This window comes from Netta rufina, assembly GCF_964035555.1.
Source record: "Netta rufina genome assembly, chromosome: 3".
In the NCBI taxonomy this organism is placed as follows: domain Eukaryota; kingdom Metazoa; phylum Chordata; class Aves; order Anseriformes; family Anatidae; genus Netta; species Netta rufina.
In genome coordinates this window covers 74,234,999-74,248,822 of record NC_140125.1, presented here as the reverse complement: position 1 = coordinate 74,248,822, position 13,824 = coordinate 74,234,999, and the positions used below count along the sequence as shown (strand labels likewise).

Genomic DNA, 13,824 nt, shown 5'->3' with positions numbered 1-13,824 from the left:
TAATTATGCCCTTCTTCTGCAAATGGGATCCTAAATGCCATTCCCAACTTTCAGTGCCTACATGAGGCAAGAGTATTGCAGGGGAGCCACCTGACTTACCTGAGTGCTCTTCCCTGTTTGCCACACATGCAAGTGCTTCAGGAACATGTGAGAGGTGTTTTGGGGCAAAGGAAGCTTGATTACCAGCCAACTCCTCTAAGCTCTCAAATGAAAGAAGCACTGAAGCAAAGCAAAGGACAGGCATCTGAAAACAAGGAGCATCCTGTTTGGTAGGTAAGTGTGCAAGGGAAGGGTGCAGTGAAACATTCACGCACTCATGCAGTCACGATACGTAAGGAAAGATGCTTATCCTTCCTGAGTGGGTACAGTCATTCACATGGTGACACACACTACAGCACTCCTGACCTCACCCTTGAGGGACTCCAGGGAATAGTGACGGCAGCCTGCAAGTTATGACATCCTGCCACCATTACAGCACTCCAGTTGGCTTTGTCTGGCTGCATTGTATCCAGGCTACGCTGAGGAAGTCTTTGTAGCTTCACATATTTACTACCGCCTTAGTGTTTGTTTGGCACCCGATGTACTGAGGTTTTTTCTATGTTTGTTTTGTTTGTCAGTTTGTTTGTTTCCATTTGTACCACTGGGCTTGATCTGGGGTAGTTTCCGGTGTTGATTTGTTTGTTTGCTTATTTGTTTTTGATGCCATCTTGTATTTGCGTCACCAGTTATACAGGAGGATTTCATTTTCCATGACTTTGCACTGTGTTAATATTATAAGCCTGCAAAATCTCGGTCTGTTCCTGCCTCCTTGATAAGTCATTTCATAGGTTTTTTTTGTTTGTTTGTTTTTTATCAGTACATTTTAACTCAATGGATTCTTTTTCCACAATTATTGTATTCAAAATCTTCATGCAGGACACTCTTTATTATGCCTCAGATTATTCGTGTTTCCCTTTGCATTTTATTTTTCTCCCTTTTTTATGACTATCCATTTGTTTATTTGCATTCAGATTAGTACATTTTTATCTTTTAATTTCTTTGCTGGGTGGATGGATAATTCTAGTTCTGCTCCACCTTTAACCTCGCATTTACTTGGGAACCTGCACCTTTTCTTTATGCCTCTCCAGCTTTCGTAGGCTTGTTAAGCGTTCTTAAGTTTTAAAATTCTTGCAGTTAAGTCCTTTAAGATTTGATAATCACATGAATCTTGAACTGTTCAGCAAGATGCTCATCTGTTCCAGTCTTCCAACTGCATGCGCTGAGCAGATACTCTTTCTGGGTACAAGCACTCGTAGACTTTTTTAGGACTTCACCAGGGGACACATCGCTAAGTGCCAAAACCTCTGTTCATCTTACAGCTGCATGTCTGCTGCAGAGTGCTGTGTGGCTGGGTTTATTTTATTTTTTTTCCTCCTTCTGTCTGGCTTCGCTACATCCTGTATCTGTTTTCCATTGCAAGCCAGAGAATATCCACATTATGAGCGCAGTCTATCTGCGTAGAGGCAGCTGTGGCGTGGTGCCATGATTATGGCTGTTTCTTTAGTTGAAAGATCCAGAATTTATCCTTAATGATGGATGCAATTGCAAATTCCAAGGAAAAAAAAAAAAACAACGACCTAGTTAGAAATGAAGCCTATGAGGGCGCACATTCACTCTGATACTGTCAACAATATAGCCAACTCCAGACAGTACAGGAGGTGAGAACCAGGCAAAACGAGGGTGGTGGAACTCAAACCTGCAGCTCCACAAGAGCAGCCCACAGGGATGCAAACGTGACGACTGCCAAGGTGGTGGCTGTTCCATGGGAGAGTCGCACTGAATCACATCCGTTTGCAGGTGCCAGCAGCGTGGTGCGGGCAAAGAGTATGACGAGCACTCTGCTGGCTTCGATGAGTTCTCCTTGGAGATAACAGCAGCAGGAGAGGCTCCTATCAATAAGCTGAAAGCAAATGAGATTTATTAATCCTTACTTGGAACCCAGTCCACGGTGCATCATTAGAAATAGGGTTAGTGTGAGTAAAGCAGTGCTTCAAGGCCCTAGGCAGAGGACAGGCTCCACTGATGGGGCACTAGAGTGAAGACAGCCTCTGTGAGTGGGAGGAGAAAGGGGTGGATTTGGGAAAGAAGGTGAGCAAGAGGATCTGTGAGAAGGTGGACCTCTGCCCTAAACTGTGGCACAGTGCTCCACTGGCAGCAGAAAGCTGGAAACACGCCGGTGAAACGTGCACTTTGTACCTTCCTAATTGCTGACCTACACGGATGATGACAGCCCACTGCTTCTGGGTGGTAACAGCAGCACCCAGGAGGAGGAGTGCAGGCAGCCTAACAACTCTCCCAACCCTCTAATAGGCTCATTAGCATACGTCTCTGCTAATGATACATATGGAACCAGACTACTTCCATATGAAATATCTCTGGGTTACTTTACCATTAAAAAAAATAAAATAAAATAAAAATCTAAAACCAAAACACTGGGAAACTGCATCAAAAAATAGATTAAAAGAACATTAGAAGTGGAAGGTCAGGCATCCAACAGTTGGGTAATGCCAGAATTTGGGCTCCTTACATAAGTTTATTTAACTTCTTTGAGCGAATATAGTTGTTAGTCACAAGACGGTGGGGCTTTTTCCAAAGAATCATGACTAATTTGGTGATATAATAGCCAAAAGGATTAAAGAAAAGAAATATTGCTCTCCTCTAATTCAGGATGTGGCAGCCCATAATATTCCCTGTGCAGAAATTTTGTCCCACAGTGGAAGTGAAATTACTGAATTTCCTCATGAGCTTCAGCAATACACTCTTCCCAAAATATTTTATTTTTTTTTACAAATAGGAATTCATCCTCACACTACACAAGTAAGCAGATATTGTTATCCCCATTTTAGACGCAGGGAATAAAAGCATTAAAATCAGGGTAAAAGTTTTCCCTTGGGTAAAGGGAACCCATATGGGGTGAGCTATACTTAGAAATGTGCATTTCAGACATGAAGAATGCTGTTTTAGTTCCGTCATACGGTGTGGCTTGGAGACAGACGAGACAAGAAAGAGTTTGATTTTTTGGTATTTGGGGATAATTGACTGGAAAGTACATCCTCCTGGGAATCACAAGGTCCTGCATGGGCCTATTTTGGGGGAGACAGAGTATACGTGTGCAATTTATCTGCTATCGGATTAGTCTCTGAGCAAATTAAGAAATTTAAGAATAAACTTGGGCTTTTTGCCCCAGATTTACTCTACCACTGAAAGCCAACCTTCCCAGAGTTCCTCTGGTGCTCAGCACGGGGCTAATATTGATAGCAGAGAAACAATGACGCAACTTTAATTGTATTAACTGTTCTTCATTTCCACAAAATCATGTAATGCAATATACGTGTTGCCTCCTGTATCTTCCAAAAGATACTGTCCCCATAAAAGAATTAATATCTTTCTTGGCTGGATTATGGATGCACTGCTGCTCCCAGTGTTCTTCTCCCACGGGCTCTTCACTGTCATTAAAAATATATATATTTTTTTACTGAAAGTCAATACATTTTATGAACTAGCACAGAGAGTTTAAAATGTTTACTTGAGTAATTAAAATGAGACTTTTTTCTGACTTTTCATAAGTCTGAAAGTTATGAAAAGATGCAGTTAATATTTTAATGTTATTTCTGGATTTCCCTAGGAAACTCCACATCGTTTTTTTCCCCCCATGTCTGTGTAGCCACACAGGCTACAAACACATCCGAACCTCATAAACAGAAACTTAGCTTTCAAAAACTGCATGATCCCATTTGAAGATGTTATTTTTACAGTTTAGCACCTGGTTTGCTGGCTTGGGAAAACGTCTGTGAAGTGTCTGAGGAAACACCTCCTCCAACTTGTGCTTTACAGACATTGTAAGACAATAATACAAAAAGACTGGTATAAACATTCAAGATTAGACTATACAGCAGTAAGGAAGGCCTCTTCTGTTTATTTTTTAAAGATACAGTCGTGATCGAGTCTCCTTTGTCGACCTGCTCTCTATATTATGCAAAATGCAAAGCCCCTGCCAATTCCCTTCCTTCGGTTTGAGTGCATTATTTGCATTATTAGGATTCACGAGGAGGATGAAGAGCTCAGCTCAAACCCTTCCTTTCCACTTCGAGGCTGTTGTTCCTACATCGGAAACGGTGTCCCCAGGGAGCCAGATCTGCCACCTCAACATCCCCTTGCAGTAATCAGCAGTGAGTCAGCAGGACCCATTTAGCACTCCCCAGCCGAAGCAACTCTTGAAAACACAGTGGGATGTTTCAGGCAAATACTGTCAGCCTCTTAAAATACTGTAGGCAAGTTCTGATCATTTTTTTTCCCCGCTACTCTGTAATTATTATTATAATATGCTGTACATGGCAGTCTATAGCTGTCTATGGCTGGCAAAATACACACAACCAAAACCAAAACAAATGGTAGTGTTACCGAGTTAATAATGTAAAAAGGGAGGAAGCATAAGAGAATATATGAAATGGTGAAGCTGACTAGTGATCTCTTAGTCTATTTGTGATCAGTGCATTGTTCTGAATGAGGAATTTGAAGATAACATTTGGCTACCTTCTGAAAGGTAGCACCAATCAAAAAGTTCATGAAAAAAAAAAAAAAAAAAAAAAAAAAAAAAAGACACTGTAAAATTAAACACTCTTTGGAGATCTCTTTAAATTTCTTATATTCTCATTTTTTCAAATTACAGCTTGGAAGAATCCACAGAGTAATGCTGAAGTGTTTTGCTCTTGGTGCAGCCTGGCTTTACAAACAGGAGTTTGAAACATCCAAGAGAACTGAACTGATGTCCTGTGTAGTTCTTCAAAAGGGCTACCTTTACATCTCCCTGCTATTACAAATTTCAGCATGCTTTACTTCTCAGAATATTACATTTCAGACAATTTGGGGCTATCGTTCATTCAGCATAGATTCACACCTATTCCTGATTTCTTGTTCATTGAGAAGTCTGCCAGGCAGCAATGCAATAGTGTCTCATTTTGTGACTGTTGTACCACGCTCCCAGGAGCTAAATTAATAATACGAGTAAATCTTAATGAGGCTCCATGATTTTCATGTTGCTCAACTGCAAAAATGGCATGGGGTTTTGTTACTCTGCAAGAAGACAGGAGCACAGAATGGGAAGGAAAAGGGAAAATCCTGATACGTTATTTATTACAAATAACAATTTGCAGAATTAAGATCTTGACATTATTTTTCATGTTTTCTATACAGGCTGATGAAGAAGAAGCATTTTAGTGGACATTATTTGAAAATTTTACTGATCAAGTGTTTGAAGGTGAGTCTGGAGAAAGGAGAAAGTAGTTTGGAATGAGGAGAAAGGTCACTTGGAGGAAGGTGTCCCCAGGGAACCAGCAGCATTACAGGCTCTAAGCTAAGATGCTTATAAAATTTGAGGAAGAGAAGTGTAAAAAGCCTCTTCTGTACTTCTCTAAGTACATTTAATTATTTCTTTTGTTTAGCTGGGAGGCTGCCTGTCAGATTTTCCAGGTGATTCCTGAAGGCAGGCACTGACATCATCAGAACAGGGTGGTGAAGGCCAAAGAACATAACTTCTGGGAGGAAGAACTGCTGTGTGCAAGAGATGGCTTCACCCACTTAGGAGGCTACGCTCCAGCACATCTAACCTCTGCCACGGGTCCACGGGAACTCCCAGCAACTCTCCTAGTCTTTATGATCCTAAAGAAATTGCAGCTTCCCTAAAGGGGAAACCCAAGGCTTCCTCCCATGCTTCCAACTACCAGGACTTGCTTTCTGACTCCACACCTCATTCATTCCTCTTCAGCTGTACTAGCTCAGAGCGTCAGACTTTCTACTACGGCATGCTGCCAAGCCAGTTTATCTGCCCCGGCTTCCAGCGGCTCTGTGGCTGATGTATGATATTGTTTTGGTCTGCCTTCATTGATCAGTTGGTTACTGTCTGGTTTGGCTCAAAAAAGAGTGGCTGTTCTTTTTCTCTTTTTTCTCCTTTGTGCCATTCTGCTTTTCATTGGCAAGAGCACCCATAGTTTTGGACACATATTGTTTTTTCTCACTTGCTTGATTATAAATTAAGTACATTTTTTTTTTCCTGTATCTCTTGCAGGAAGAACATCTGGTTCTTTGATTAATTTCCCGGATGCCTATGATCACACAAATATAAACATCTATTGACTTGTGGGGAGTTAAGATTACTCATGACTTTGTTAAAAAGGATAAATTTGGGGCATGCGAAAATGCACCTTTTTGTAAAAACAGGCACTTTCATATATATATATATATATATATATTTTTTTTTTTTTTCAGAAGAGCCTGGGATATCGAAGCACCATTTGCAGTCCTGATAGTCTCCAAGCTGCAAGCCCGTAATTCTGCTCTCCCTTCATACTCTGCTGAGGCTGGTCTCTGGTCAGAGGCTGTGCATTTCCAGAGCTGCTGCTGCTGCTTCTGGCCTGGTGGATGAATCCCAAGCACTTCAGAGACGACGGGATCGGGATTCCAGGACAAGGTGAGCCAGACCACTCTACTCTACTCATGTCAGTACCCACCAGGATGCAAAGCAAAAACTGGTTTTTCAATTGACCTGTACATTTTTGCTCCTGTGCTGTTTGTACCTTCTATATGATAAAATATAAAAAGTATATCACTGTACATGGAAAGACTAAAAATTTTTAGGGAAACTGAAAATAAGCTGCCCAAGAGCCCGAAAATTATGCTTGCTTTTGCATCTATAATCAGATTTAAAATAAAATTACTTGAGTAACACTTTCTTTTGCAGTTCCCATCCTAATATGAATTAGTGGGATAAACTCTTTAGGGTCCTGAAACGTTATGGTCAAGAGTCACCTACACAACTTTCACTGTCACCTACACAGGCAAGTGGAATGTTTTTGCTGTGAACACACGGTTATGTGTGTACTGATAGAAAATAAGGTTACACTTGAACATATATACATATAAAACTGTAAGAAATCAAGAAACATCAAGAAATCAAGTCATCAGGATGAAATTATTCTCTGGGTTAATTATGAGGAGACAAAAATGAAATCTGGGGAAGAGAGAAAGGTAAACCTTATTTATTGGATATTTCCATTATAGATCTCTTTCCTAATTCAAGCTGTTTTATTAAGCTTCTGTTTGCATCCGTACTTTACATGTGTTCTTGCTGAAGGCTAAAATATGGTGTTTTTTTCAGTGCTAAGGCAAAAGAGTTCTCCAAACCCTGGGAGATGAGTGACAGAGAGATGTGCCAATCTGCCAACACCGGAGCATCCAAGGTCGTACGCAGGGCTGTGTTTAGAGAAGGCGCCTGAAGCTGGAGCACATGGCTCTCGGTGGACACAAACACCTTGAGCAACGCCGGGAGGAGTCACGGCATCGCCGAGGACAGGGAGGGAACAAAGTGTACGGACACCTTGCCCTGCTACCTGCCTGTGGAGCAAGGCGTACTGCGACTCGAGGGCAGCAAAGCCTGCGTGTGTTGGACACTGTGCAAGGCTCCGGCGACGGCTTCTGGCTGTGGTGAGGAGCCAGTGGTCGTATCTCCTTGAGGATGGCCATGGCGAGGTCGCAGCAATGCCCAGCGTGGCCACCTGAAACGCTCAGCGCCTAGCACAGAACCAGAGACCTTGAGAGCCTCCACACGCTTCGTTTCTCCGCTCCCTTCCCACCCGCTACCACCGATTCCAAGAATTATGGCTACCAGGTGGGATATTAGGAAGAACTTCTTTACTGAAAGGGTTGTTGGGCACTGGGAAGCGGTGGAGCCACCATCCCCGGGGGTCTTTAGGAGATGTGTAGATGCAGAGCTCGGTGACAGGGGTTAGTGGAGGGCTGGTTAGGGGTTGGACAGGGTGATCGTGGAGGTCTCCTCCAACTTAGGTGATTCTGTGACTAAACCCAGCCTCCCTGAGGCTGCTCTCCCCACCAGGGCAGGCTGCATCCCTCAGCCCCTCCATCCCCGGGCATCCCCCCCGACCCCCACCAGCCGGTGCGGAGATGGCGGCGCTGCGCGGCGCCCCCCCTCCCACACCCAGCGGGCGCTGAGGCGCGGCCTCGCTCTCCCCGCCCTCCCCTCCCTTTCGCCCAATGGGAGCAGCGGCAGCCGCGGGCCGCGCTCTCCCATAGGCCGGCGGCGCTGCCACTCTCGCTCCGCCCCCGCGGCGGGGCGCGGCGGGCGGGGGAGGCGGCGGGGCGGCTGCGCCATCTGTCAGCAGCCCCGGCGGGAGGGGAGCGCCCGGGCGGAGCCGGCAGCGGCAGCGGCACCGACACCGGCACCGACAGCGGAGCGGAGCGGGGACAGCGCGGCTCCCACCCCCCCCGCCCAGCCCCGAGAGCCCCGTCCCGGTGCTCGGTGGGCTCCGCCCGGCTGTGCACGGCTCTGCGCAGCGTTAGCGGGAGCCGCCGCCACCGCCCGCGGACAGGGGGCAGCGGGGAGCGGGGCGAGGAGGATGGGAGCGGAGCCGCCGCAGGTAAGAGAGGGAGGAGGAGGAGGAGGAGGAGGAGGAGGAGGAGGAGGTGGGGGTGATGCTGCGGCGCGGGGCTTCCTTTGTGCGCCCAGCCGCGGGGGGACCCCTGCCCGCAGCCCCCGGCATCGCCGCTTCGATCCCCCCCCCCCCCCCCCCCCCAGCACGAAATAAAAGGCTGCGGGGCCGGGAGGAGGGCGCTGGGGACGCCTCGGGGACCTTGTCGCTTTTCCTCGCTGTGTGCGAGCTCCGTGACTCCCACATCCTGCCGTCCAGCCTCCCCGCGGCTGGCAGCCAGCAGCCCCTCCGCACAGGCGCATCGCGGGCTCGGGGGGTTTTGTCCCCCCAGTGTCTGTGGCCGAAGCCCAGGACGATTGTAGGTGACAAACCCGTGTGTTGGTGGAAGCCCTTTTCATTCAGGTTGACTCGTCTGGTCTCCCCAAAGAGGAGCGGTGAGCAGGAGGGATGCCACCAGCTCGAAATGCAGAGGATGTGAGTCCCACCCGCGGGACCCCTGCGGCTCCCCTGAGCCCGTGGGCTCATCGCACCGCAAGGCAGTGGGAACACTGCAGCAGGCTTCAAACAAAGTTCTGCGAGCGAACAAAGGAAGCCCCAGGAAGAATATCAGAGTGGGAAGGGAAGGAAGCGCCTCCAACTATTCGGTTGTATCCATTTCAGCCACAGCTGGGCCCAGTGGGAAGCTCGGGGAGGGAGAGAAGCCACTCTTTGTTCGTTTCTCAAGTTGAGTGCTCGCTTCGTATCTCTAAAGAGGCAGATTGATACCGTGCCCCAGCGAGGCGGGAGGCAGGCAGCGTGTTGGTGTACGTGCTCAGCAAGCTGGTAGCACGCGGTGGATGTCAGTAGGTCCACGACTTCTCAAACTTCTTAATCAAAAAAAAAAAATTAAAAGGGAATTCGAAGGGAACAATGGGTTCCTTCTTGACTCCCTTTTCCTCACAAAGCTGTGATTTGATGAAGAAGAGAAAGCAATGTCAATTCATTCCTTCAAAATTCGTATTTCATTGGTAGTAGGTGACGGATTTCTCTTACTTTGTTGGAAGTTTCAGGTGACTCACGGGTTTGCCTGCAAGCCTGCTTCTTTTCCACCTCCAATAAATTAGTGCCTCATCTGAAAGGTTCATCTTTGGCAAAAATAAGAACTTCCCCTGCGAGGTTGTCTAATGGCAGGCTGCTGGCTTTGGTGTTTTGTGGTTTATGCTTCGGGCACATTGTTTCAGAAATTCCACATTACCTGCTGGGGGAAGGTGTAGTGGCATGAAATGTCAGTGAAGTATAAAGCCCTGAACTGGCTTCTCTGGGAGTTGTTTTGATGTTGCTTAAATACACGTCTTCAGTGAATGGTAAACAACTTTGGCGTGTGGATGTGGCCATCAGCGTAAGACAGAAGAGAGGAAGGTGGTTGCTTATCAACCCCTTTCATTCTAGGAGTCTCTGAAAGTCAGGACCCATTGACAAACTTCTGTTTCGTTTGAGTAAGAAAGCCAAAGCATTGCTGAGGAGTTGTTGTGAAATCTATGGTATGTCAAAAATAACTCTGCGTGAAACGCCTGAGTAGTGTTATCCAAAACGCATGGGTGGAGTTGGACATGGGAAGGACTTGGGAATTAGACTGAATATGCTAATCTGGCCGTGGTGTGGTCTGTGGCACGTTCATGGGGCAATACAGCTGTGGTGAGACACATGAGAGCTGTCCGGTGCCTCTGTGGGGATGTCGCGTTGTGATGTGATCCATCTGTGGCATCACGCATTTGGTTATGGTAACGAAGACGTGGAGTTGTTTGCTATCTTATGCCTCATTAGTGATACTTAGCCAGTAATCTTCCCGGCGCTGCCTTCCCGCGTCAGAGGGCTTTAACTGCAGGGAGGGAATGTGTTGCGTGCTTGTGTTTTCCCTTCCTCGCGCTCTCTCCAGTAGGCATTAATATTCGATCCAAACTTGTTTGGTACAGTTCTGCCCAAGTCGGCCTGGGTGATATTTGAATGGCTAATAATGGAATTTGTTTCTGTCATGGCCAGCGCTTTGTAATTTGCTTTATGGGCAGGTCCGCTCTGACAGCGTGTGTTGGCAAAGTGACCTTCAAGAGGAAGAAAATTAATAACTCTTTACCCTTTCCCACCCCTGCAGCTCCCACACAAGTGTCTTCACAAGTAATTTCGGCCCATTACTCCCCAAACAGGACTTGAACCAGACAAATCTAATTCACCCGAGCAGTCTCATTGAAATCTAGCAATTAAGGACTCCTTTGGTGACAAAAGGCCTGCAGATCTGTGTAGTGCGAGTCAGCGATTTGCTTTGAGTGAAAGCCACAAGAGGATTCGTGTGCTTCAGTGCGGAGCATCATGAGATGAGGCCTTGCTGCAAGGGTGTTTGCAAGCCCCGTGGATTTTGGCATCCCTGAGCGTGGGATGTGGATGCTCGCTACGTGCTGTTGGACATCATGCAAGCACCTCCGAGTCACCGGGGTGCCGAGGGAGATGCTGGCTGGGCCACCCCAACCAAAACACCTCAGGGAGAGGGGAAGCTTCAGTGCTGCATCTGCCTGCTGGGTTATCTCGCTTTGCACAGCAGCAGCTTGCCCTTAAAATTTAAAATCCCCAGTCTGCTTTTGATAAGATGGCTGAAAAGCCACCGGCAACGAAAAACCACTTGAAATGTCAATAGGTGGCAAACGTGCGGATGTAGGAGGAGGATTTTGAGCATTTGCATCCCCTCGCAGGTTTTGCCCTTAGTGCCTGACTTCCTCCTAGACCGAGAGTTGTCAGGATGAGAGGTGCAGGTTGTGCTGCCTCTGAGCCGTGTACCCCGCTCCTGGAGGATCAGAGCGTGGAGCCTGAGAGCTCAGCATCGCTCCTTAAGGGCCGGTTTGATTTCAGGCAGGTAAGCAGGCTGCTGGTGGTAAAGAGAGTGGTAAAAGCTACTGTGGGAGATGTCCTTGAGCTGTGAAACCAGAGACCAGCTTGACCTCACGGAAATTCGCAGCCAAGGAGAAGTGCCCCGTTGTTCTCCTTACAATCGGCTGCAGGAAAACAGTGACATTTTGTAAAGAGCTTTCAGAACTTTCCTTCACTTGGAACTGGGACAAAGCCCGACGATATCAACACTTCCACTGAAGGAAATGAAAAAATGAGATTAATTCAAGTCAACCAAAACATGCCACCTCATATCATGCCTCTGACTGCTTTGAGCTGTAACTCCTTCTGAAATAAAGGATTACAGCTCAAAATACGTGCAACTGTTTGGAGTAAAATAAAACCGTTGACACTATGACTTTTTATTGAAGATTCCAATTAAATAAAACATAAAATTACATAAAATTAGCAAAATGACTAGATGTGGCTAGAACTGAGTAGTCTTGCAGGGAATGACTGTCAGATTTTTCCTGACTAGTTCACCATGCACCTGAGTGAATATTTTTCACCTGAAAAAGCCATCCAAAAGCTAGCCTTCCACTATCAGCTGATGGGCATTAGATGGCTTGAGTGCAGTCAGCTCGTCACAGAAAGTCAATCTTACTTTGTTGCCCTTCCCAAAATGGCTCTACTGATGTGCTTGTGGCAATGTTAGACGGGGAGAGGTTACCCCAGGTTTTCCAGATGAGCTTCTGCCAGTTCAAGGAAGCCTTGCACCTCTGGAGGCTGTTTGTTTTTCTATGCTATAATTTTCCAGAGCATCTCTAAGTCGTAAATCCGACTTGATTAAGCCGGTGGCCTAAATTCTTAGTGCAAGTTAGTTGGTGCTCTTCATGTTGAGACATACAAGGGGCTATACAAGGCAGCTGTGATGTGTCAATGACTTGGTGGGATCAAAGAGGGTGGGTGGCAAGTGTTTCACACCACTTAAACTCACAGATAACTTTTGTTTTAACGATTTGGGGAGGAGGAGGGAGGAAACCTCAAATGGTTGGCTAGGCTTGGTTGAAATACTTCCTCTGTTTGCCATTGGCCTTTTCCTCTCGGTTCCAGTTTTCCCTCTTTAACAGATTTGACCGAAATAATCCTTAAGCTTTGGTGTACTTCAGGATGAAAGCATTATTGCCAATTAATTCGTACCTTGTCAGGCATCGCTTTGGTAGATGAAGCTATACAGAAAAGTTAAACAGGATATGATAGTGAAAAATAATATTAAATATCCATTCAGATTTTTTTTTAAAGAACTTCTCTGTTTTACAAGAGCTCTCTAATGAGTGTCTCTGGCTGTTCCTAGCATTGTTCTTCTTTAAACTTTGTGATTTTTTTTACTAGTTCACTTTTTTTTAAAACAAATAGATTTCGTCATTCATTTGAAGCACACTCATTGTGCTCATAAAGACCTTGCAACCCCCTTATCACAGAGCAGCCCGTGTGGGGAAGAACGCCTTGTGCAACTTGCATCTCTGACTTGCAGCTGTAGCAGTTAGGAAGGTTTTCCTGGCGTGACTTCGGGCCATCACACAGTTCCTATCGTGGCTCCTGATGTTGGTGTACAGTTGAGTATTGAGTTATATATATATTTTTACAAATATGTTGGTTTTTCTTCCATTTTGTGCCTGGTCTTTAAACTGCAAAACTGCCCTGGGAGTTATAATTGAAGGAGGAGATGCTCTCACTCAGAATAACTTGGAAGCCCTGCTGCTATCCAGCCTGAAAGCTCCCCCAGCCAGAAGCTTCGGGCTGTCACTGAGACACACAGTACCAGCACTCACAGGCTGCCTCTAGCTCTTTTTAGCCTGCACAAAACTTCACCACCCTGCTAAAAAGGACAGTAGCTATCTGTATCAACCAACATCCTGCTGCTGTCAGGGCTGGCTTGGCTGTGGCCTTCCCCTGAAACATACAGCAGCACTTGTCTGCTACTTTTTAACTCCTGGGTTTGTATCAGTTCCACACAGAAGTATTTTTCTCCTCCTGGGACAACTTCATTCCATACCTGGTCATCTCTTACTCCTGACCAGACGATTGCAGGGTGGAGCTGGTTGCATCCCATAGCCAGGTGCTGTTCCCCCAGGGGAGGAGAGCAGGGGTAGGAGAAAGCAGCTCTCACCCCACTGAAGGACAGAGTATTTGTTTGTTGCTCAGATTGGGTTTTTCTTTGTGGGCAGCCTCTTGCTAGGAAGCAACGATGCATTTTTCCAGGAAAAATGCAGCGCTGTGACTTGGAATGAAACCCTGTATTTTTCGGAGTTGGATCTTGGACTGTTTTGTGCCTTAAACTGTATGAGAGGCCTGTGTTTGTTTTTAGTGGTGAGGCTAATGGTGTTCTGTTGGTTTCTTTTTTTATGGTGAGGTTAATGACCTCTTGCATGTTTATAGACCTCCCTGTGGACAGATCCTTGTGCACGCTGTTGCTGTATGCTGAGTGTTT

General features: G+C 46.2%; 1 protein-coding gene across 2 annotated transcripts in view; it reads left to right on the top strand.

The window, feature by feature from the left end:
• The first annotated feature begins 8,235 nt into the window (after window positions 1-8,235).
• The window catches only part of FYN (FYN proto-oncogene, Src family tyrosine kinase), a 129,339-nt gene continuing 123,750 nt past the window's right edge, over window positions 8,236-13,824 (top strand). For both annotated transcript variants that reach the window (XM_084285385.1, XM_084285384.1), the window contains exon 1: window positions 8,236-8,468. The gene's annotated coding sequence lies outside the window, so the exon portion shown is untranslated. The remainder of the gene's footprint in view (window positions 8,469-13,824) is intronic.